This window comes from Aythya ferina (genome assembly GCF_964211825.1).
Source record: "Aythya ferina genome assembly, chromosome: 2".
NCBI lineage: Eukaryota > Metazoa > Chordata > Aves > Anseriformes > Anatidae > Aythya > Aythya ferina.
In genome coordinates this window covers 145,488,884-145,515,219 of record NC_140297.1, presented here as the reverse complement: position 1 = coordinate 145,515,219, position 26,336 = coordinate 145,488,884, and positions in this window count along the sequence as shown.

The following is a 26,336-nucleotide window of genomic DNA, read 5'->3' as shown; positions in this document are numbered from 1 at the left end:
ACAATCTGAGAAATTAAATGGGCCAGGAGAAAAATACCAGACTACATTATTTTGTATTCTATAGGAAATGTAAAAGCATATAGGATAGAATTAGCTTTAGCAATATGACAATGGATACTGAACTGGGATCATGAAAACAGGTTAGTATGGAAAAAATATTTCAGGTTTACTAACATGAAAGCATAAAAATAAATTATCCAGAATTATTTTGAATTAAGATATTTAATTATCATCTTTAATCATAATCTATCTTTTGTTCTGCTCTTTCTTCTCTCTCTCTCTCTCTCTCTCTCTCTCTCTCTCTCTCTCTCTCTCTCTCTCTCTCTCTTTTAAATTAGGAATCTGACAAAAACTGTATGGGTACACTCAGTTGCCTAAACAACTTTAGCTGCCCAATAACTAAATTTCTCTCTTTGGTCCTTCATGACTTCTGAAACACTGATGTGACCTTCAGAGATGGGCAGCTTTTCTTACTTCTGTATGTTGTGCTCTCTGAGAACTATGTCCAAGCTATTAACACTTAGAAAATATTTCATTTGCAGACTCTTTTTTTTTTTTTGTTTTCTGCTTTTGCCATAATTCTTTGTCATACTTCTCTCTATCAGTCAGAGCCTTTACATACAAGTGTGGAGAAATAAAAAATTCAGTACAGAAACCCTACTAAAACCTGACTCCACTCTTAAAAGCAAACAAATAAACAAAAAGCAACATGAGATGATTTCTTGATGATTTCTTAGAATGATGAGTGTAAAGAGTTAATTGATTTTGGATTTCTGAATATTTACTAGAGATCTGTGTTTATTCTTGATATTAGAAGGTTAATGATACTTGCCTTGTATCTGACTTTCTGCCTGGCCACGTAAACTTTTAGGGGGGTTCTCAGCTTGCCAGCACAAATTCACTATCGAAGTCTACCTGCCAGGAGAAACTCACTACTTAAGTTTAGCAATGCCATCTCCAGACATAATAACAACGAAATTATGTTGTAATAAGTAGAGGAGGAAGACACATGGCTCTTGTCCGAGCTGGTTTCATGGAAACAGTTAGCAAATTCTGACTGTACAGCTCCTTCCAGTTTGTTTGGAAGACACTTGCAACAAGAAATATGATAATAGTAGTAATAATAACTTAATTTAGTCATTTTTCCCTAAGAAGCAGAGAGATAACCACACATAGTTCTATGTAGTTGTCCTGGTTTCAGTTAGAACAGAATTAATTTTCTTCCTAGTAGCAGGTGGAATGCTGTGTTTTGGCTTAGGATGAGAAGAGTGCTGATAACACCCCGATGTTTTAATTGTTGCAGAGCAGTGCTTATACCAAGCCAAGGACATCTCAGCCTTTTGCTCTGTCCTGCCAACAGGCAGGCTGGGGGTGCAGTAAGAGCTGGGAGGGGACAGACCCAGGACAGGTGACCCAAACTAGCCAAAGGGGTATTCCATACCATCTGACATCATGCTAAACAATATATAGGGGTGGCTAGCCGGGGGGAGGGGGCCGGACTGCTCGGTTAGGCTGGGCATCGGTCAGCGGGTGGTGAGCAATTGCATTGTGCATCACTTGTTTGTACATATTATTATTATTTTCCTATTATCACCATTGTATTATTATTATTATTATTGTTATTATTACTTTTGTTATTATTATTTTCCTGTCTTATTAAACTGTCTTTATCTCAACTCACGGGCTTCACTTTCCATTTCTCTCCCCCATCCGAGAGAGGGAGGGGGAAGGGGAGCGAACGGCTGCGTGGTGTTTAGCTGCCGGCCGGGTTAAACCACAACAGTAGTCACAAAAAAGCAGGGAATAGCAGATCTATGACTTTCATTATGGTGAATGTCAAGAGGTGCAGATTATCAGCATCAAAGGAAGATGGGCCCTTGAACTCTTTTACAGAGGCTGTGACATGCGGGCTGCTCCAAGGTGGAGGCTGTGACATTTTAAATTGATTGTAACTACTAACAAACGAGTCTCCTGAACCATTACTCCAACTTATTCTGTATGGTTGTTTTAGAGTTTCACTCCTATTCTTGGAGTGATCTTGTCCTAACTTGCACCATTGAGATGTAGACAAGCGTGAGGGTTTTGCCATCCTCACTTTAATTATCATTGTTAATGAACGAAATACCCTAAAACAACACTACTCTCTTACTTTGAATGATTCTGCAGTTTTACTCTAACTTTATATTTCTAGTCATCATGCTCTAGCTTGTACTTGGCTATTAGTATCTTTGCCTTCTTCGTCATGATCTTCTTTCTCCATTTTCCCTTAAAGGCTCATTTCTGTAACTTTTTTGCAATCTCCTGAGCAGCTTTGATTTCTTCTGTGATGAACGGAAATTTGTTTCTTTAAAATCTGTGCCTCTCTAGGTCATATTTTCATGCTGAACATCCCGCTTCTGCCTTTGGATATCAGTTCTTTATCTGACTGACCTAATTGCCCAGATACCAATTATACTGGTATCAATGCTGGTATTGATCAATACCAGCATTGAATTTTGCATTATTCATGGAGGATTTTCCTTTTCTCAGCTTTTTAGGACATCAGTATTAAAACTAGGCCCTTGCTTAAGTCTTGCTTTCTCTTTTAATTATTATATTTGGATGTTGGACTATGAGATACTTATGACAAATTGGAATATATACAGACATGTTTGAGATCTCTGTCTCAAATTATGTTCTACTTTGCTTTAGATAAACTGTTGTGTTGTCAGTAAAATCAGAATAGTTTGCCTTTAGAATAAAATAATTATTAGGACATATAAAGTTTTATCTATTTAGGACATTGTCTATATATAAACCTATTAGACCTGTTTACAAACATATTTTTATAATATTGACCCTGTGTTAGTGAGATTATGCAAAATAAGCATAAATGCATAAATACTGCTGTTTGTTTTAGAAAAGACTGCAGTTAAAAGCCTTATGTATCATATTCTATGATAATGTAATACTCTACAGCTTTTGGAGGATGGAAACTGGATATAGAAGTTCTACGGTTTCATTAGATATTATACTGACCTCTACAACACGTCTTTTTCTTTTCATTGGGCTTTAATCTGGAGTCCCTGTTTGAATGAATAACTCCTTGCACATCTGACCACACCCATCAGTTTCAAGGTATGTACTCAAAAGAGAAGATATACTCCTCTGCCTTAAAAATGCCTTTCTAATGGTAAATACAAAAATATAAAAGTTCTACATGAATGTTATTTCCTTGCCTCTCAGAAATGTCAATGTATGTAGACATTGTTTATCTATGTGTCCGAAGAATGTTCTTGTTAATACACAAATCCTGACATTAAAACATGGAGATATTTTAATGAATACTTTTTAAAAACAAAAGCTTAGAAATACTGAAGGCTGATTCTTTAATTCAAACAAATAATAATTACCTTATCAGAAAAGTATTTGATTGGAGTCTTTTGCTAGGAGGTACTGTTAAGGAGGGTTTTGAACTGATTCATCCAGGATATAATTGAGGCAATCTGACGAGGCTATATTACCTGTAAATTCCTGTTGTTTTGCTGAATTATTTATATCACAGAAAAAAAAAAAAAAAAAAAAAAAAAAAACACAACAAAAACAAAAACCAAAACACCTAAAAGTATACTTTCAGAGCAGCTATCCTCTTAATATTCTAAAAAATATATATATAAATTAAAAATCTAGATTTTGATCTTTCCATTTGAGATAACATTTAGCTCTGAAATTATGAACCAGCATAATTTTATTCATACTAACATGTACATGTGCGATATCTCCAAGTTTGGAGACTCCTTTGAAAGTCAATTTCTTCATTTGTAAGATGGATATAATTTTCCTAGACTTTTTGAAGGTTAATTATTTATCATTTGCATATTGCTCTGAACAGTTAAACTTTAACATGGATACTATTAATGATATTACTGTGTAACAATACCAATACATAAAGGTTTGTATCAGGTCGTCTAAAGTTATAACATCTTCATATGAAAACTATCACTGCAGATTGCTTACTCTCTTGTATTGACTAATCCTAGTGGGATTATATGAGGATAAAACTAACATAAGTGGAAAAATATGAACTGGCCTACATTTATAAATTGTTCTTTGATGTTGTACCCTGAATAAAAACACAAATTTAGTCAAAGTTTCCAGGAAAATGAAGCCAATAAAAAGTGCAGTTTTGAGAAAGTTGAAAATGCAGCTTTTTTTTTTTTTTTTTTTTTTTTCCTAATGGCAATTTATGAAATTTGTTGTAAATGAGACCTGCATTTTGCTCCTTAAAATGTTATCACACTTGTTAACTTTTCATCATGGCCATCCTGTCCAAGCTTGGATGGGAAGTCCAAGCATCACATCCAAGGTTTTTTTATTCCCCCCCCCATACCTCACAATCTATTTCTTACTCTTTTAATTTCCTAAATAGCTGTAGCTCATCCCCTTAGACCATGAAAACTAGATCAAGAAGTTTGTGATAGAAGTTTGATAAGAGTTTCTTGCACATACAGAGCATTTCTTCTGTTAATCATTTGAAGGTCTTTCACTGGTTTCATATAAAAATGAAGTGTTCTGGTGTTATTTAGCCATCTGCATAATATTTTCCTAAAATATGGGTAAATCTGCAGACATTTTTCTTATTTCATCCTTAATTTCTTATGTGCTTACCCACCTTTGCCTTCCAAATTAACAGCTTTTTATCCCCCCTCCCCCCTCTCCCAACAAGATTAATGGGTAAGGGGTAAGATACCTGTATTCTGTTATTCTATCTTTTTTTTTTTTTTCTTTGTAATTTAGATCATATCATTAAGTTAAATGCTAAACAAATATGTATATAAGAGAATTAACAGCCCTATAGGCACAAATTTTCATGCATATTCCAATGTACAAATATATATTTTCCTTTTTTACCTGCAAAAGATAAAAAAAAGTAAGCAGTTCATAGGAAACACAACTGTAAACTTTTTTTCTTGTCTGACAAGTAATAGGAAGACTATCTACCACCATTTTACAAAAATCCATGTCAATCTTTTGGAAACAAGTATCTGACTATACAAAATACTTTTAAACCCATCTCTCATTAAGGAATTTCTAACATCACACACACACAAACCAAAAACAAACAAAGAATCCTTCAGTGTTCTTGTCTCTGTAAAGTATAATCTGATATATAATCTCAGTTTGGACTAACTCTTAGTTTATGGGATATCACATTTGCAATATTTTCATAGCAACTAACCATCGTCCTTCTAATGCTGAACTTGGATGATTTCTGACAGACCCAGCAACACAAAATTTCACAGGCAGTAGTAGGATTAGTTCAAGCTGCTGAAGGAAGATGAGATTAAATGAGAAATGTTGTTGGAAGAAATGTGGCAGGAAAGAAGTTCAGTCAAAAAGCATTACTAAATGCAGAAGAGTAGATGAAGGTTGACACCAGAAGTTTCCTGCTGTCATTTTCTCTTCAGAGGATGAAATGGATGACTCCAGCATGGATCAGACTCAGACTGCAGTTACACATACTGGCATCTTATAATGGCTTCTTAACTCTACATCACATTCAACTCCTTCTCTTTTGTTTTAAGGGATTTTTACTAGTCTTTATGATGGCATGAGCCAGGATGTTCTACTGAAGGCAAATGTTTCATATTAGAAATCTGAACCCTATCATTTTGAAGCCAGAGCTGTACTCCTACTGCAGGTGTTCTGTCTAGGTTTTACATCCTTTTAATGTTTGCTTAATGGTCCCAGCTGCTATATTGGAAATGGTGCACTGCAAATATGAGAGTGTATTTGGTGCCTGAGTACCCCTTTACCTTTGAGCTTTCTGGACTTTAATTGCAACAAGCACAAGAAGGTACATGGATACATGGGGCTACCAGACAGATATTTTTCTATTCTATTTTTCTATTTTCTATTCTATTTTTCTGTAATCTGGAATTCATCTTCTAGAATTCAGATTCTGTGTTCTGTAGTTCAATTTTGTTATTAATTTATTTGATCTTTTAATCATTTTATGCTGAAAAATTATTTATTTTATTTTTTCATTATTAACTTTACCTATTACTACTATTTTTTTCATCATTCTAAGACAGTTTTTCTTCCAAAAGAATGTTTTTTCCTGGAAATGAATGACGTATGAGAATTGGATGCTAAAAAGTAACAAGAAATGATGCACACCTGGATAAAAAGGTAATAAATCCAGATAATCTGGACAGATGAGAAGCAGATGTTGAAGTTCCTGTGGGACTTGTTTTTTTTTTTTTTTTTTTTTTTTTGTCAACTAAGAAATATTACAGTCTACTGACTAACTCTAATATGTCCATATTATTTTTGGCTAGTTCACTTGATATGTGATGTTGATACGAATTGATGTTTCCAAACAGACCATTCACTTTGTCGATAATTCAGATGCCAGTGAGCTGTCTTCGTATGCCAGACTGCATATGCTAACATTTAATGCCAGACTGAACTTGTTGTGCTATTCAACAGGATGAATTGCCATAAGGAAGAGTGGCTCCCCAGGTGTATTGTGCCATATGTTACATGGTGTAGCAAGTAAAGAATCCATAGTGTCTGACCCACAACTCACAGTATAACTTCTAACATGTTCCTTGGTTTAGGTTCTGGGAACTCCTTTGATAATTAATGTATTGCTTCAAGGTAAATAAATTATATAGCTCCAACTGTAGCCAGCATGTGGAGAGAACTGAGGTAGCAAATCCCAGAGATGTTTCCATTGAAAATCTCAAATTCACCTAGCTGGAAGAATGTGAGGTGAGCATTTACAAATCCAGAAACTATGGAAAGATGCAGAAACTATAAGATCTCTGGATATACATCCAGAGATCCATGGAACTGTGGGGTTCAAATGGGAGGTCTTGGTATGTTGGGTTTACTTTGCAAGGTAGCAGAGAGCACCCCAAAGTGTTATAGACTGACTGCAGCCTTCATTCCCTGTTTTTGGGGGAGAAGGTGAAGGAGGGTGATGTGGGGAAGGTGTTTTTAGTTTGCTTTTAATTTCTCACTGTTCTAATCTGCTAGTGATACGCAATAAATGATATTAATCTCCCTATATTGAGCCTATTTTGCCTGTGATGATAACTTGTGAGTGATCTTTCTGTCCTTATCTCAACCCTTGAGTCCTTTCTATTGCATTTTCTCCCCCTTTTCCTTTGGGGAGGGGGAGTGAAATAGCAGCTACGGTGGAGTTTAGCTGCCCAGTAGAGTAAAACCATCACACTTGGAGTTCAACATAGCTATGAAAATATTCTTCAGCATTTCAGTTCAGCATGAGTTATTCTTTTGCTCTCTTGAAGACAGAACACATTAGGTGTTCACAGTGCTAGAACACATGAACTTCCAAAATTAGTTTGTTTATTTCCCTAATGCAGGCTTTCCCATTGAAAGGAGAGAGAAGGTGATTTGATCTTTTTGTCTTGGTTGTCACGTAGGGACACTGATGTTATTTTTGTCATTACTTTAGTCCAACATCATTTTTCTAAAATTTCCTTTTCATAGAAATTGCTGGTTCTTGCAACAACTAGGTGATAAACAATTATTTACATATGATAAACAACTATGAATCTTTATCTTTGAAATGAAATATTATGACAGAATGGTGTAACACAACAGTTATGCCTTCTCTTCATCATAAATTGGATAAGAATTGGAACAGTTGGACAGCAGCCCATCTCTAGCCACCATCTGCTTGTTATAAAATAGCTGTATGTTGCAATTTTTTTCTTCTTTTTATTACTGTTATTAACACACAATAAAAAAATACATTTAAATAGCATTAAGGTTGTAACACAGACCAACAAAATGGAGATAGTTCATCTGAAATGTCCCTTGTTTACAGTTATTTGGATGTCCTCTTTTGTAACATTTTTGGCATTGTTCTATGTTTTGTGGTTTGCTGGCTTTCAAGCAGGTACCCAGCAGTGATAAGCACCCATCTTTTCTCCATTATGGTATATATTTAAACCTCTTCATTTTCATTTAATTTTTAATACATTACTGTAATAACTATATCTTTTAATCTTTCAGATACTAAATCTAGACTCAAATTATCAGGTATGGTACTATATGTATGAAATTTTAAATGTCCCGTTCATTTCAGAAGAGGTGGTACCAAGCTGCATACAGTCTCTGTTTTGCTCAGTTCTCAGTTCTGCCTGGGTGGACTACTGATTCCTTTTGGATATTTTGTCCTTCTGTATTATTTTCTTCTTCCTCTGCTTTCAGTGACTATGGGACTATCTCTTACTCTGTTTGCAAGGAACCTCCAGCAATAAGACGCTCAACTTGATGCTTCACGGTGTTTTTATTATTTATTTATTTATTTATTTATTTTTACATAGGGAATAATGACATATCATGGAGCATAATTCTTACTTGTATGTCATATGCTGTAGAACTTGCTGTTATGTTGTGTAGTTGGCTTTAACTACAAAAATACATAAATAAATTACAACTGTCCAATGATTCAGTTCAAGCTGCATTGACTGGGACAACTGATTCCCATGATTCGTACCTTCCAAGCTTATCCATTATTTAGATGTGAGTATAAACACATTGAAATCCTTTCAGACTTCTGCAGCTCCCCACAAGAATGAGCCTAACAAACACTGCTGTCAGAGTGTCTTGATTGACAGCCATTTCCCCAGAGATAATAGAATTACATTCCAGCTCTTTCCAGTGAAAGAGCCAGAAGAAGTATGTTTAACATTATCATTGCATTTCACCTTCCAATATTTTCTCATGTGAAGACAATTTCTGAAAAAAAAGCTTTTTTTTTTTTTTTTTACTCAGAGGATCAGATGCTTTCAGAGTGATGGTCAGATGCAACTAAATAAACAAATGTATTTGTGGATGATATTCTTCATTCATTGCAGACAAATCTAAAACCTTTTTTCTTCTTGTAAGTTCTTGTAAGTCCTAAAGGCTTATATATTGGGGAACATAATGCTTGTGCTTCGCTTTATTATTATTATTATTATTATTATTATTGTTATTATTATTATTATTATTGTTATTATTATTATTACAGAACAAATCTTCAGAACATGGCAGTTAAAACCAACAAGTCTTGCCCATGAATTTGTACTTGTTTACTCAGCACCTAGCTGGAATCCCAGGCAGTATTTACTGTAGCTAAACCTAATGCTCTGAAGCTGTAAATGCAATCTCAGTTAATATTATGTTCTCTCCTAAAATTGCATTGTTGATGGAAAAACATTGTGCTGTACAAGCCATTAGCAGATCCTGCCTATGGGGTGGGATGCAAATAATAGAGGTAAGCAAATTATCTCTTGATTCTTTGCAGTTGGGAGATATTGCTGGTATTTAGAACTATCTGTCCAAGCATAAGCCTGCACTGTTTCCAAGTTACTCACATTTAAAATCCAAGGGCTTGTTTAGTACAGTGATGCAATTAGATGCCCAAAGCTAATCAAGACTTTTTCAGTACTTTAAAATTAAAGAGTTTTAAAATAATCCTTCAGAAGTGTGCTGTTTTTACTAAGCTTCTTTTCTGAACAAGTTTATACTGCTACACTCTATCTTCTTATATCTTTTTGTTTTACCTCCACAGGAGGCTGCATTTTTCTGGGAGTTTCAGTGCCAGGGTGTTATCTACAGCCATCACCTTTACCATTTTTCTTCTGTTACATATTATTGATTGGAATCTTTCACCTTTGAAAATAGTCTTCCCTGTTCCTTCATTGTTACTGTCATCCCTTAGCTGCTCTGCTTCTCTTTCCATCCTTACTCTACTGTAAAGGCAGTGGTTGATCTGCTTCACTTTTTGCCATTTTGGTTAATTTCTTCGTCACTTTCACTTCTTTGCATGACATGCAAAGCCACCATGGGTAAAAGTGCTGTGTAAATTTCTAAATGTTCTCTTATTTATAGCCCAGAGCTCACGTAGTGATGTTTCCTTGTTTATTTGCTCTTATGAGCAAAAATAAATTCCCCTTGTCTTTTATAAATAAATAAATAAATAATCCCCAATTAAAAATTATTTGTAATTTCTGGTTAATTTCTTGTTTCTCATATTATCTTGTCTCTCCTGGTGGAGGTTTAGATGCATTCAAAGTTAAAAAGTGGAAGACTTCTACCATTTTCTTATTGTTTTGTTCTCAGTTACCAGGTACCACTCTTGTCAGCACTAAGTTTTTTACCTCTCTAATTTTTCCACTTGTTGAGGCCTCTCAATTCCTTCTTTGTCTTGTAAGAGCTCTCTTGGCCTTTCACTCAGTTTTTTTTTTGCCTTTGTCCTCACAAGTGAACAATGTTTTCATCCACATATATTGCTTAATTTGATTTCTTCAAAGTAGTATTTGGGTTTTGCCTTCACTATAACCAGGTTATCCAACCCAAAGATCATGGTGCCTTTTTAAAAGACAGCTGAAGACCTTATTTGACTTGGGCAGCTAACGTTTCCTCACTTCAACACATCAGGGGAAGGTTAGAAACCTTCTGTTATTGTGGTATAGTAATACCCCTGTACTGCACTATTTAATGGAATCTTTTGCAGGGCTGTATTCAGGCAGGCTCACTTGTCTCTCTTCACACATTACATTCACCTTCTGTGGTGCTAGAAGAGTTTACACAAAGACTACTTTTCTTGCATTGCAAAGCTTGTGTGAAATTGGGAATATACATATGGAGCATGTGAATATGAATAGTGCCAAGTGCCAGTGCAACTGCAGAAGAGGAGAGGGGGAAAGAGGAAAACATAACATATCCTCTCTTCCTTGTAGATCTGCATTTTATAACTTTATTTGGCAAATCAAAGCTGTAGCTTCCATGTCTTTTTTTTTTTTTTTTTTTTTTTTTTTTTTCATTCATTTTTCCTCAACTGTTTTAATTTTAATCTTCTCCTTCAATTTTTGCAGTGGTTATGTGGACTTTTCAGCAGTCTTCTCTGGCTATTCCATTACACTTCATTTGAATAGATCCCCAGTTCCATTTCTTTCATTCTTGAGGAGCAGGAAAATGCTCCAAGTTTAACCCATTTCCCCATTGCTATTGCTGCATGTGAAACATATTCCTCTATCATGTTTTGAGGTTGGGCTTCTCACTGTGCTTTCTTGATTCCTTCCACTCATTGTATATATGACCACCACCTGTTCTCAGTCTTTAGTGACAAATCTAAACTCATCTCTGTACTGTTTTTCCCTCATCTCTTCAGATGGTCACCTGCTACTGGATTAAACAAACATTTCTGGAAATATATGTTTCTAGGTTTTGTCTTGGGCCACCATTGTTTCTGTTTTTGAATGCCCCCAGCAATTCTCTGTTTTTCACTTGGTAGTATTCAAGTTCTGAAACTCTCTTGAGGCTTCATAACTTTGCCTTTACTCCACATCCTTATTTGCCTTTTTTAAGCTATTCCCTCACTATTTTATTTTATTTTATTTTATTTTATTTTATTTTATTTTATTTTATTTTATTTTATTTTATTTTATTTTATTTTATTTTATTTTATTTTATTTTATGCTCTGAATGTTTTCAGTTACTATCATAATCGTTTGCAGTTTCCATAGTAAGTGTGATTCTTGTATGACCCTCACACTTGATTTGGAATGACTGGACTGGGCATCAATTTCCAATCAATGGTGCTGACTTACTTTAATTTCCCTTGTCATCATTCCCAGTTTTTATGTTCTCTAAAATTAGACTGGACACCCTTTAGGGTAGGAGATTGATGGACCTATTTGAGCATCTAATAGGAAAGGGCCTTGGAATACAGTGAAACTTCTCCTTGCTGTACCAGAGTGTCAGTACAAATAAATAACAGTTTTCATTATCTCAATGGTGTTAATTGCACTGAATCTTATAAGACAGTCTCAGTTTTGTTTTCCAACTTGCCTTTCTTTTGCTGACAGAGAAAATAAACAGGAAAAATATATCTCCATGGCTCCAGGAAACAAAACCAGACAATTTTCCATTAGTTAGCTGGTACTTGTTCTTTCATTAACTAAATGCAATAATATGCTATACATTACATTAAAGGACCTTATCTGGATTTATGTACTGAGAGGCTTATTATTTCAAACAGTCAGAGATGAATTACCATTTAAATAATGGCTTATTCATTAATATATGCACTAAAGTACATAGTCATGTTATGGAAGAGCTCAAACAATTATTATGCTCACTAATAATATCTCATAATGATCTGGCACTTGATATCCTATTGACCTTTCTGTAGTCTCTGAAAATTGTTAAGGGTGGGAGAGGTGTGAGGTCTTGTGGCACTTTTTCCCCACAAATATAATTCCAAAAGGTGTGATTAAGGGGTGTATCCATGTTCATTTCAAGAAAGAGTAGTAATAGATGGTATTTATTTCTCTTGTTAGAGAAAAAAACAAGCAGGCCAATCAGACCCATAAGACCACAGCTGAAAAAAAAAACATTGTTAAATGTAATGAATAACAGATTAGATTTATGAGTCTGATTCTTTTCATCAAAAATAATTTTATTTTAATCAGAAGTGAAATAAAGGGATACTTTCTTCTAATTTACATTTAATATTAAATTAGTTGTTGAAATTGCTTTCTCCTCATTCGTCTCCAGTCTATGAAGACCTGATATTTGAAAGATTCCTGGGGGCTTACAGACCTGCAAAGTTCATCCAAAGTTAGATCTAAGGCTCCCGCTGTTTGTAGGCACCAGCCTGTGTCTGTAGCAGACTTCTCTTCCTTCTTCCCCTACTGTTTTGTCTTTACTGCTTAGATTGGAAACTCAGCTCAGTGATCTGACAGCTCAAAGCCTATGATTTCCCACAAAGCAACACATCAATATCTAAACTCTAAAATATGAAAAAATGAAAGCCAGGCTTCTTATTCCCATATTCAGTTCCAATGTACCTATACAAAGACCTACTTGTCCACCATCTTAGTGCAACATCAGTAACTTTGACAAGACAAGATCCATTTCCCTTGAGGGATCTGTGGATAAATACAAGGTACGTCAGATCTCAGTAGCCATCTCAGACTCAAGCATTAAGTCTCCTGGTAGATGAGCTCAGCTGCCCTGAAGCTATGAATTACAACTGGAAAAAAATGAGCAAATGTTCTGGTCACCCAAGCCTAGGAGAATTTCAAATTCAAATTTAAAGCTAAAACAGGAGGTTCCAGTCTTTCAAAAAACTGCCTGCTCAAGAAACATTGTTTGACTTATTTTTAATTCTGTTTAGTATGGCTGATGTTTACTTCTCACCATTTCTTTCATTTGGTGTCCCTAATATGAAATAGTGATCCTTCGTGCCCTGGGAATGTTGAAGCAAATTTGTTTCAAAGTTCTGGAAATTGCCTGTCTTGCCAAAGGTTTCCGTATTGCATTTTTCAATATGTAGTATGGGCCTCAGGTACTTTCATCTGTTCTGCATGTGCATCAGCATTGCTTTTGTGAATCTGATCTTTGTCTTAGTTTTGTTAGAGATGCCAAACTCTCCTTCAAGAAAATTGTGCTTCACTAGTAAGTATTTCTTGCAGTCACCGACAGTATTAATACACATATAACAAACATGCAAGAAAGAAGTAAGTTTTTCACAAGCAAATTCTTCATGGATGTTGACATTATATATATATATATATACACACACATACATATCATCATCCATAGAATCATCATAGAATGGTTTCGGTAGGAAAAGTCCTTAAAGATCACCTAGTTCCAATCCCCCCAGTCATTGGCAGGGATGCCACCTACTAGACCAGGTTCCTCAAAGCCCCATCCAACCTTACCTGAACACTGCTGGGGAGGGGAGGCATCCACAACTTATATTTATATACACATACATAAAATACACACAACATTCAAAAATACTGCCTCAGAGAGTGTGAGGGTTTTCAAAGGACTTTGAGAAAGAGAAACTCAGGGAGAGCAATGTGGTCACCACTTTCTGAGCCAGAGGTTAACATACAGAGGATCAAGCCTCAAGCATGCAGCTCTGGATGCTGCTGAAGGATGAATTCTTTGACTAGCAGAGTTTGCATATGTAAACACGCACAGTGGGAATGTCATCTAAGAAACCTTGAGGAAAAAGTAGTTACAAGTAAATGGTCTTCATTTTCTACAGCTTAAACAAGGACTATTCACAGAATCACAGAATGGTTGAGGTTGGAAGGGATCTGTAGATCATGTAGTCCACTCCCCCTTCCCCCCCTCCCTGCTCAAGCAGGGTCACCAAGAGCACAGGATCAAGTCCAGGTGAGTTTTGAGTATCTCCAGAGAGGGAGACTCCACAATCTCTTTGGACAACCTGTTTCAGCATTCTGTCACTATTATAGTAAACTTTTCCTCATATAGAGATGAAACTTCCTGCATTTCAGTTTGTGGCTGTATGTCTATTGCTTCTTGTCCTATTGCTGGTGATCACCAAAAAGAGTCCAGCCCCATTATCTTTACATGCTTGTTTAACATATTTATATAAATTTATAAGATCCCCTCTCAGCCTTCGCTTCTCCAGGATAAACGGGCCCATCTCTCAGCCTTTTCTCACAAAAGAGGTGCTACAGTCCCCTAATCATCTTTGTAACCCTCCACTGGACTTTCTCCAGGAGTTCCATGTCTCTCTTTTACTGGGGACCCCAGAACTGGATACAGTAAGTGTCCAGAAAGTGTCCAGTAGTCTGGATACTACTAGTCCAGTAGTATTTCCTACTAAGAAAAAGTTGATAAGGTATAATATAGCAACCTATACAAAGGGCAATATTTTTTTTTTTTCCCTATACAAAGGGCAAAAAATTTAACATTTTGGAAACATTGTACTTTTGGTGTACATTGCTGTATCCCTATTAAAGCTCATGCAGCTGTAAAAAATATGCTAGCTGCAATGTTCTCATTTTGTTTTAGTACTCTAACACAAAGTGCATTTAAAACAAACTAGCAAATCTCTAAGTACTGAGCAAAAAATAATTTAAAAATACAGAGTTTTTATATACACACTACTCTGTGTGTACACACATATATGTACCTCACCACCCGCAACAAGCCTCCAATTTTTTTTTCCCTCCTGCAGTATAAAAATCCCAGCCTGATTTTCTTCAAGCATTGTTATTAAAAAAATGGCTCTAGGGCAGTGAATGCCAATTTTCATCTCTCGGCAAATGTTTATAGCCAAGATGTAAACCCCTGAAAACAGGGGTTTATAATTTAAATGCTGACACAATCTTAACTAGAGCAATGGGAACACTGTTGCCATAATAACTGCCATTCTCTGGAAAGTATTTATGGCAAGACTTCAACCTTTCTTAAAGCAGAAATTCAGGCCTTTGGCTACCATTGACTGTGGGTAATGGCAGTGAGATGCAGATTCCTGGGGATGGAGCCATCAGTACTCAGAAAATGAATCCATTTCAACATGTCTGCTAAACTTGCTCATGACATAAGGATGTGTTTGATCCTGCATCCCTAAAGCCCATGGAAGTTTTTTTCCATTGATTTGAAAAAATGCAGATCTGAGTCCCTTGTGTCCCTCAATATCACCTTCTTTTGTTCCTATCAGGACCTTCCAGTAAAACCTGTTTATATATCCGTCTTTCCTAATTGAAACCAGAATATATTTGTCTGCCTCTCACTTAAACAATCCTGGAATTAATATGTTTTTACACCATAAAAACTACAGTGTTACAATTCTGTAAATATACTGAAGGAAAGACTGAATATGAGGTTAAATAATGATCTCTTTTATAAAGACATACAAGTTTTCCAAATATCTTTTGTTCTTTCTCTTTCACTGTTTCTCTCATCCTACCCCTCCCCCAACAATATTGTCCTTTTTCATCTTCCCATATACCAAACAAAAATAGTGACAGTTTTTAGAACATATGAAATAAGGAGGATGGAAATGTCTTACATATGAAAATATCATATAACTAATGTCTAAAAAGGAATATAATTACATGAAAGTGTAGTCTCATTCAATTATACTTCAAAAAGTCTCAAGATGTTATGAAAATGTCTCATATCCATACATATCCACACATTATAAATGAAATCTGAAAACAATATATAATAATGCATCATTCTATGCAATGTGCTATCTTATTGGTGAAGTTTTCTTGTTCCCAAATGCTCTGGCCTCAAGTCTCTAACATCAGCATGTGTCTTACCATGTCAAAAGCCAGCACTAAAGTTAATGGGTCCAGATGCCAAAAGATTCTACAAGCTCAGAGGGACAGACAACTCCAGAAAATTTTTGATACCTTCTTCCTGACTCTCCAAGAGCAGAGCTGAATTGTTTCTTTCCCTGTGTTATTAAATCTTGCCTTACTGGTAGCCAGTATAAATTAGAACAGCTTTCAGTCTGTTTTCATTTGTGATAGAGTAGGATTAGATATTGTATTTCAACTTCAGGATTTTTGACATCTTAAACTGTTTGCTGTCACCTTTCTCCTAACTTAAGCTACTTTGAGGAGAACAAAGAAATTTACTGGGGACTGGGGACACGATGGTATAAGGAAATATCACATTGCCACTTCAGTTCAGCAAGCTCTCCCTTGTGGATATGTGATTGGCTTTTTTGTGGCCTACGTAATATAGGATGAGGTAATGGAGAAAAACATGCCAAATTAGTTTCAAATTGTAAAATGGAAGAAACAGTAAGTTTCTTTCAGATATATAGCAATACTGTATAAGAGGAGCGGTTCCTTCATGAAAACATTCTGATGCTTTGTGAACCTCATGGGAGTTTATACACAAAACTGAAGGCACACATTCTATAGCACGCTTGCAGCTCTGAGTTTGAATTCTGAGTTATAACTGTTATTTGTAATAGCACTTTCCAGCTTATAGTACCATTGTAGGGTAAGACAAAAGCAGATGAAAGTGTATTTTAACCAAGGATGTGCCTGTTTGGTGGATTAACAAAACTGAATTCTTTAAGGAATGCCACTTTGAAATTTCATGCCAGCATGAAATTTACCCTTCACCAGGCATTCCTGTCTTTTTATGGAGTCTACAGATTTTATTATTTTTAGTTATTTCAGAAATAGAAATGAGCATTTGAGTTAGGATATATATATAGTTGTCATATGAGGTTATTTCTTCTTTGTAGGTGAGTTTCATAAAGACATTCCAGGGGTCACATTTATCAGGTCAAATAATTTTTAGCGTATGTAGAAGTGACTCACATTCTTCAGGAACATATCTAAGCCAGCTGCTAGAAAATGCTGAAGAAAAAAGTGTCTGAAATTCTGTTTCTCTAGGCTTTGGTACTCCTCTGCAGCCATGAGTGAGGTGCTTTTGTGTAACCACTAGCTGAGTTCATGCATTCAAGGTGTTGTTTTGAGTATTCAATGTGAGTTGATACTTTCTTCCCATAAAAATGCCTCAGTCATGATCTGTTGTCTAGTTTTATACCATACCAACCCTATACCTATCCATTAGAACAATGCCCCTGTGCAAGAAATGGTGTGAGGTTTGAGAGAAGAAAAGTAAGAAAAAGAGGCTAACTACGAGACAATGAGATGTGTCCACTGCGGAAAGTTCCCATGTTTCAGTTTTTCTCCCAATATTGCTAATACATTTTATCCTAACATGGTTATATGGAAAATACATATTCTAAGCATGCCCTCGGGAAAGAACTATTTTAGCTTCCCCTCATCTTCAGCAGAGTGTTTTGCCTATTAGATTTCAGAAATAGACTCCCCTTTGCAATTTTTTTTTTTTGCAGGCCAAACAAATTCCACATTCCTGGCTGCACAAAAATGGCACAGCTTCAACAAAAGCCATGTGGCTAGGGCACTTTCTGAAGAGATGTGAGCTGTGGATTTGTACTCACTCAGGCTGATGAGGGTGCAATGTATCGATTTCCAGGGTAAGCAGAATACTATAGTTTGAGCAGAACATGGCAGTATCCTTTCTGGATAGTTTTTGGATAGAGTTGAATGCCATGCTGTGCTCCACTCAGAGTATTCTGCAAAAAATTAGAAAGGTTCAGAAATTGTTAATTGGCTCCTGTCCTCATGAGTGTCAGTACAAAGGGCTTTGTTTGGCAATTCCAAATGACACACAGAGGAGGTAGGTGTCAAACTACGCAACTTTGCTAAGATGGAGGAAGTTCTCATTTCTAGCAAGAGTAGAGAGTTATTTGAAGTAAATTCTCCTGCAAGGTATATTTCTCTTAGATGTCTATGTGATTACAAAAAAAAAAAAAAAAAAGCTGTGATAGTTTTTGTCTTGCTATTATGAAGAAAGGCAAGTAAATTAAGTAAATTTCAACTAACTAGTACATAAGGAATCTAGGAATCTGAAGTCTTCTGAGCTCTCTGCTTTTATTAAAACTAGTTTATATGAGGCTAGGAAATGATTAGAGAGAGATTTGATATACACTAAAACTTATGGGTCCTGAGTTGTTCTGTAGTTTGTTCAGCAAGGCCACCACAATTTCCTTAGGGCCCATTTTATTTTAAACTTAAGAAGAAGAAAGAATAATATACTTCCCCCTTTTCCCATTTTGTTTAATAGCTGTAATTTAAGCTACTGAAATCTTGATTAAGGATTTCAGAAGGTGGAGTTAAAAAAAGCCAAGTGGTAGAGTCAAACAACTTCAAACACCTTAAAAAAAAATTTTATAAAAAGAATTAAGAATTTGAATTAATTGATGCTTTTCCTCAAGGATAATCCATGAGATTTTATCAGGCTTCATTATGTTCTAACTTCATCTTTTAACCTTGAAAAACAGTGAGAGTCCCCTAGCCTTTCGAACACAGGGGTTAGAAAAAACAGCCAAGTGTGAAACTCTCTGGTGTTTGCTATGAAACTTGTATACATAATAAATAAATAAATAAATAAATAAAACAAAAAAAAGCATTTTCACTTGGGTACAACTGGGCTCTGTAGCATGAGCTGCATTATATTCCTGATCCTTTAAAACCAAGTCTGTAATCCATTCTTGCATTTTTCAAAGAAATTGTGCATAGGATGTTTGCATTTTAAAATCAGCTTATATCCAGGCTATGGGGAAGGAGTAAACTGCTTGAAATTGGCCTGTGAAAAACATGATCATGGCTGAGTTCTGCTTTCATGAAACATTCCCTGCAGAGAGCATTCTTTGCATCCTAGGCTGTGTCTGTGTGGGAGAGAGGTGCCTGCTGCTAGTTACTGCAGTCTGAGAAAAGAGCGTCAGACTGCATCCCTTTCACTGCTGTGTGACATACTGCATGCTGTAGCACACACGTCGTATTTCTTACTTGGCATTTTTTCTTTTTGTTATTTAAACAACTCATTCAGCATCTGTGTTTGTCTAGGAATGACTGTTGGAAGAAACATGGAGATAAGTGTAATTAAACTTGTTGAGTATACTGAAGACTGGCTTCTTTTAGGGAAGATCACCTAAGTCTTCATTCATATTATGCTCAGTTTAGAGAGAACATGTATACTGTTATATAATTGTGCATTTGTGTTACAAGTTTCCTCAGAAGCTCCTATTAAGATTTATATCTTAACAAGGACTGTTGCTTTTATGTAGTCAATGATACTGGGATTGTTGGGTTCCAAACACTCTAGAACCCAAAAGACTAACAAAGCAGAACAAATCCACCCTTCTTTTCTCAAGACAGTTGGAAAGGAAATAAACAAAAGAATATAAGCTAGCTGCAAAACCAGGAAAAATGGAAAACTCTCTATTATCTGAATATCTGAAGTATATCTGAAGTATATCTGAAGTATATCTGAAGTTTCTTCATTTTTTTTTTTTTTTTTTTTTTTTTTTTTTTTCAGTGAAAGAGAGCACTTCCAGTCAACAGCGGTCATTTCTACCTTTTATCCTTGACTCTGACTCAGTAGGAATCAGTGCTATCAATTCACTAGCCCTGCACATGGGGAACTATTTTGTGATTCACCTTTTTATGGCTAGGCTTACTCCAGTTTTGCACAAGGATACAGCAAATGCTTGACCCTCCACACATCCTTATGCCTACCTTTCTATTAAAATAGCTCTCTACATTCAAGCAGGCAAATAAATCCACTTACACCTCAGAGTGCCCAAATAAAACAGCTTCTTTGAGAAAGTTCACTAAACATGTGGAAGGTATGGGGCAAACATATTATTTGTTCCCTTTCAATGCTATCTGTTCTTTTACTTTGGCACCTCCACCCTGAGCTGTTCATGATCCATAATGAACCCTCTCTTACTGTGTGGGCCTCCGCGGTTTGTTTGATTTGGAGCAGTCTAGGCTGAATGCTGGCAAGAAATTAAAAAAATGAATGTAGGTAAAATAACACCACATTTTTGTCTGTTGTTAGAGAATCTCTCAGGTCACTAAAAATATTCTGAACTCCCACTCCAGTATTTAATTTTTGCTTGAGATTCATTAAAATACTACTAATAATTTTTTTTTTTTTGCATATCAACAAAAGAATATTTAAATATCATTAAGATTTTTACAGAAATCTACAAAAACATGGAAATGCCCAATTAAGGCAGAAATGCACCATATGGACTTGGATGTGATAAGTAGTAAGCAAGCTGTTATAGTGACACCCTGCTGTGGTTAGGTGTGGAACACATATGTCCCTCTTAGGCTTTATCTACAGATGTTCTTACTTTGTAGCTCTGTTTGTTCTATCAGATATGAAAAGATTGAAATAGGGTGGGTGAGATTTTTTGCTTCCTTTTCCTTGGTACCTTTTATTTTCATATTTGAATTTATAAATATTGTTGAACATACTCATATGGAGTCACATTGGGCCAGAAAGCTGTTCTCTGCTTACACACTTGCTCACAGAGTTCAAAGAACGCAACAGACAAAACTGCTCTGCTGGAAGACAAGAAAATCTATAGAAAAAGTGGTAGTTTCTTCAATCATTTCTTCAACCTCATCCTCAAATTCAGTCTGGAATATAAAATCAGTCAAGCATAAATTATTGGGCTTCTTGCCAAGATAATCCATTGAAATTCTGTGGCTTGGGGGGAACACAGCAAAAAACCCCTTTGCTCTCTTCTGGCTATCAGTTCCATCACCGGAGTTCCAACAAGGATTTGTGAAGGCATAGCTCATTTGTTAGCAGCCTGCTGTAGGACCAGTCTCAAGAACATAAAATTTTTACTTCTGGCTGTATGTCAGCATACTTATCAACTGAAACTTTACAAATGTAGATCAATGAATATATTCCAAATGTACCTTTCCATGTGGGAATAACTCTGCTTTACACATAAATTCATGGGTATTATACTAGCATTTATGCCAACTGTTTCTGCCTTTATATGAATCTTACTGTTTAGTATCGCCAAGGTTCCTCTTTATGCACCCTCTCCCACTCCCCTCCTCCACCTTTATTATTTTTCTCAATAGTTAGCAAGTACTCAAATACTGGGAGCAGGATGTAGCAAAACACCCTAATACTGAATGTGCTAAATACTAATACTGATAATAATTCTAATAAATTCTAATAATTCTAAATACTAATACTGATAATAATTCACCTAATACTGAATGTGCTCTCTTCTCTTCTCTTCTCTTCTCTTCTCTTCTCTTCTCTTCTCTTCTCTTCTCTTCTCTTCTCTTCTCTTCTCTTCTCTTCTCTTCTCTTCTCTTCTCTTCTCTTCTCTTCTCTTCTCTTCTCTTCTCTTCTCTTCTCTCTTTCTCTCTCTTCTCTTCTCTTCTCTTCTCTTCTCTTCTCTTCTCTTCTCTTCTCTTCTCTTCTCTTCTCTTCTCTTCTCTTCTCTTCTCTTCTCTTCTTCTCTTCTCTTCTCTTCTCTTCTCTTCTCTTCTCTTCTCTTCTCTTCTCTTCTCTTCTCTTCTCTTCTCTTCTCTTCTCTTCTCTTCTCTTCTCTTCTCTTCTCTTCTCTCTCTCTTCTCTCCTCTCCTCTCCTCTCCTCTCCTCTCCTCTCCTCTCCTCTCCTCTCCTCTCCTCTCCTCTCCTCTCCTCTCCTCTCCTCTCCTCTCCTCTCCTCTCCTCTCCTCTCCTCTCCTCTCCTCTCCTCTCCTCTCCTCTCCTCTCCTCTCCTCTCCTCTCCTCTCCTCTCCTCTCCTCTCCTCTCCTCTCCTCTCCTCTCCTCTCCCTCCTCTCCTCTCCTCTCCTCTCCTCTCCTCTCCTCTCCTCTCCTCTCCTCTCCTCTCCTCTCCTCTCCTCTCCTCTCCTCTCCTCTCCTCTCCCTTGTCTTTTTCTTTTTCTTTTTCTTTTTCTTTTTCTTTTTCTTTTTCTTTTTCTTTTTCTTTTTCTTTTTCTTTTTCTTTTTTCTTTTTCTTTTTCTTTTTCTTTTCTTTTTCTTTTTCTCTTTCTCTTTCTCTTTCTCTTTCTCTTTCTCTCTTTTCTTTTTCTCTTTCTTTTCTTTTTCTCTTTCTTTCTTTCTTTCTTTCTTTCTTTCTTTCTTTCTTTCTTTCTTTCTTTCTTTCTTTCTTTTTTCTTTCTTTCTTTCTTTCTTTCTTTCTTTCTTTCTTTCTTTCTTTCTTTCTTTCTTTCTTTCTTCTTTCTTTCTTTCTTTCTTTCTTTCTCTCTCTCTCTCTCTCTCTCTCTCTCTCTCTCTCTCTCTCTCTCTTCCTCTCTTTCTTTTTTTCTTTTCTCTCTCTCTGTCTTCATATCTGGAGTTGACAATAGATTATTCAGTCAACTTCTTACTTCATCCTGAGACTTACTTTGTTTGTGTGACTCTAGAAGTGCCAAGAATATCTTCAGCGTTCTCCTAGATCATGAATTGCTTTTTAATACCCAGTGTTGTTTTGTTTCCTGGTTCTCTGCACTTCATACTGTATTTCTAAGTTTTGAAAGTATTTCTAAGATTGTCTTTAGTAAACTTCTGCACACTTTTTACAATGTCTATTTAAGAATTAAACCCTACCAACCTGATTGAAGTAGCATAGTCAGCAACACTTAGTGAGATATATGAAGTGTGTCTGGCAAATAAATAAAATAATGCTGGAATCACAGGAGAAAATGAAACACTGAATTGCCTAAACTTATTACTTATGCCTCTTCTTGTTCAGCTCTGTGTTTTGGATCTCTGCCCCAGAAGCAAACTCCATGTGATAGTAATAAATTGATTAACTTCCAGGTTTGATGCTAATATTTCTCACCTCCCAAACTAAAAAAGCAGAAGACTGTAAGAGAGACCTAGTGAAAATGTAATAAATAATATTTAAAGAGTGCTTTCCTCTCACAAAATTTAATGTGAAGGAAGTAGGAAATATAGAAATAAGATCTATCAAAACTTTGAAAGCCAGATGTATGCACAGCTTTAGTTATTTGCCAGTTTTGGAATTCCTACTCAAAAGTAGAACACTAAGCTTATTAAAGGGTAAAGAGCACTGTTGCGTATACAACTACCAATATGAGTTTGAAGCAGGAACAGCAAACACACTTCTTAAGGATATAGGATGATATTAAAAAAATATAAATGTATTGAGACTAAAAATATGCAAGCTTTGCCTGATTCTTTGGGAATGGCATTCTGCTGTCACATCTGATGTCTTAGGTTCAAGCAGTTAAGGAGATAAAGGACTCTACGAGGATGCATTAACTAAAATACTGCCAAAGGACCACTATATGCCCCTGTATAACACCAGAAGAAAGCAAGAGCAGGTTGCTAAGTACTTCCTCTGAACATATTTGTATCTGTCACTGCTGTCTTTTCTCCCTTTTTATGAGTGAGGCAACAAGTATATGACAAACCTAAGAAACAATGAAATAATGGTTTGCATTTACCCTTTATTTTATGCAGCTTTTCATACTCACAGTGAAGGAAAAATATAGGCACGACATGGCAAGCACTTTTAGAATTGAATTCTTAGAACTACCTGTGATGGATAGACCTTCCTAATTTCTATCAAACTTTAAAATAGAAGGTAATCAGACAGAGTGACAATGGGTGCTCTACGAGTAGTTGGATGTGTAAGCACAGATAAGTGAGTATGTCAACATAAATTATGATTAATATATGAAAGCAAATTTTAAGGTTCTTATGAAGCTATCTGTTACTGTGCTTAGAGAGGTAATTGAATAAAATGTTTTGTGGTTAAATCATGGAAAGAACATATGAATGTAAAATTTTGGCTCTTGTGAAGGAAACAGTCTCCCAGTAATTTCAGTGCTGCTAGGATTTCATCCCTGCTTCCTATTCCTGTGCTGCTAATACCTGGATATGTAAACTGAGCTATTCCTAACTGCCTATGGGTTTGTTCCATAATTATTAAAATGGGAAGCTGTAGTGTTCTTTTTCTACTTGTACAAAATAAGTGGAGGTCCTTCCACAAGACGTATTATCTATGTCCAAGTGATAATTTCTATGACGTTTCTATAGCTAGCTAGTGTAAAATGTCTTGTTTCCATTTGACTACGTACTTTTGATGTCATCATTATATAAACACACACAGACAAAATGGCAATTGTTCACATCCTTATTATGAATCAACATCGTCCCTCAGCAGAAAAAGGCTATCAGTGAGATATCTCACTCTGTTTAATTTGTAAATTAGTCTTTGGGCAAGGTGTAGGGATGAGAAGAGGTGTGTAGGATGAGTCCTCTCTGGGATTTTAGAACACTTTCCCCTGAGAAATACAGTAGAACGAGCAGATTACTGCATGCAGAAGGGGTAGATATCCTCATTCAGACTCCAGTTTTTGCTCAACACCAGAGAACTAGTCTTTGGCAGCCATAGCATTTCAGCTCCATTTTCATTTCAACTGGTCTTCCAGATTGGGGGTATGGGTTGTGTGTTGGGCATTCATTGAATTATCGGGACCCTTATTGAGGCATGGAAGGATTTCCAGCTTTGCCTTGATCACCTAGATACTATTCTGTTATTCTGTTTGAGTTACTGGTTGCTTTCTAGGCCTCTTCCTCATGTGAGGTCCTAGTTCTTTCCAATACTTAAAGTCTTCCCTTCCCCCCAAAAGGATCAAATAGGCTGGCAACTTCCACAAGCACTAAATTCATCTAAAATATATTTATTAAAAAAAAAAACAAAACAAAACAAACAAACAAACAAACAAACAAAAAAACACAACTTCTAATTAGAACCAGAAATTATTGTGGGGAGATGGGGAGGAAGGGAGAAACCCTTGGTGGTTTAAAACTAATTTCATGAACACTAGAAATATAAAGGAAAGGCTTAAGCATGAGAGAATTTTCTATATACTGCATATTGCAGTCACAGGAGGACAATAACTCAGGCCCTCTCAATCAATTCCAATTTTTTTTATAGTCAGCCATTGTAAAGCATTTTGCGCCATGATTACACAGCAGCTGCTGAGTCCTGAACTTCCTGAAGCTCAGAACAGCTGATCCCAATGAATAAGTAACCGGTCTGCTAAGACTCCTGGTACCTGACCTACTTTTCAGAACTTTTCCCTAAGGTGTCACATACCAGTATATAATTCCCCCAACAAACTGTACAGTGCTTTTGATACTTTTCCATACACAGAATCTGCCTTTCAGGAACCTCCTTTCCCAAAGATCATTTGTATGTTGAGTCACACATCATGTAATAATTTTTGTCCATAATTGCTCCCAGTTGTGAAGCTCTCATATAATTTGAAAAATCAAGGATGGGTGAAAAATAAAGATCTCCACGCAGCTTTGCTTGCTTTTAAGATCCCTTTGACTACTATTTGAATGTGCTTAGAGAGGTACTTTTTCTCCATTTTCCTTTTCCAGTATGGACTAGAATCTATACCCTACAGTGACTGAAAAAAAAAAAAAAAAAAAAAAAAAAGTCTTTTGCCTAAAGCTCTGAAATCAGTTTCTAGGGACTGATACTAAGTTTTTGGCCTTGACACAGATTTTCTGGCTGATCCTAGGAAATTCAGTTAGGACTCAACCAAATAAGGATATGTAGATGTTTAAGTTCAGTGCTGCAATACATAAATTTTAGGCTCCTGGTCTAAAAGCTTTAAAACATGGAAGTGGAAATTGAACTACACAGTGCATCGATAAATGTAGGTGAATGAATAAAAATATTAAAGAATTTTTCACAGTAAAAAGATTAAGAATCAAGTTGAAGAGAACAGGAAAATATCCCTAGAGGTAGGCACTTGTTAATGCTAAAAGCATAAGATTGCATATGGAATTTCAGTCTTTTTCATTTTTTTCTGGCAGGCACTTTGAGAGTACAATTCTCTTATAAAGGAAGATGTCTACAATTATTTGAAAGCATAAGGTCTCTCTAAGGTCTCTCTCTCTCTCTCTCTCTCTCTTTTTTTTTTTTTTTTTTTCAAAAACCAAACCCAAAACCAGGCAGGGATGAAATTAATGCTTGTCTTTATGTAACAACAGTTTAGTGCATTCATCAGAGAGGTAGAAATTTGACCCGCCCCAACCCCTTCTGTTTATGAAAATTGTAACTTCCTCCATGAAGGAACTATAGTCTACTTCTTAGGCAATTACCCAATATCTGTGATTT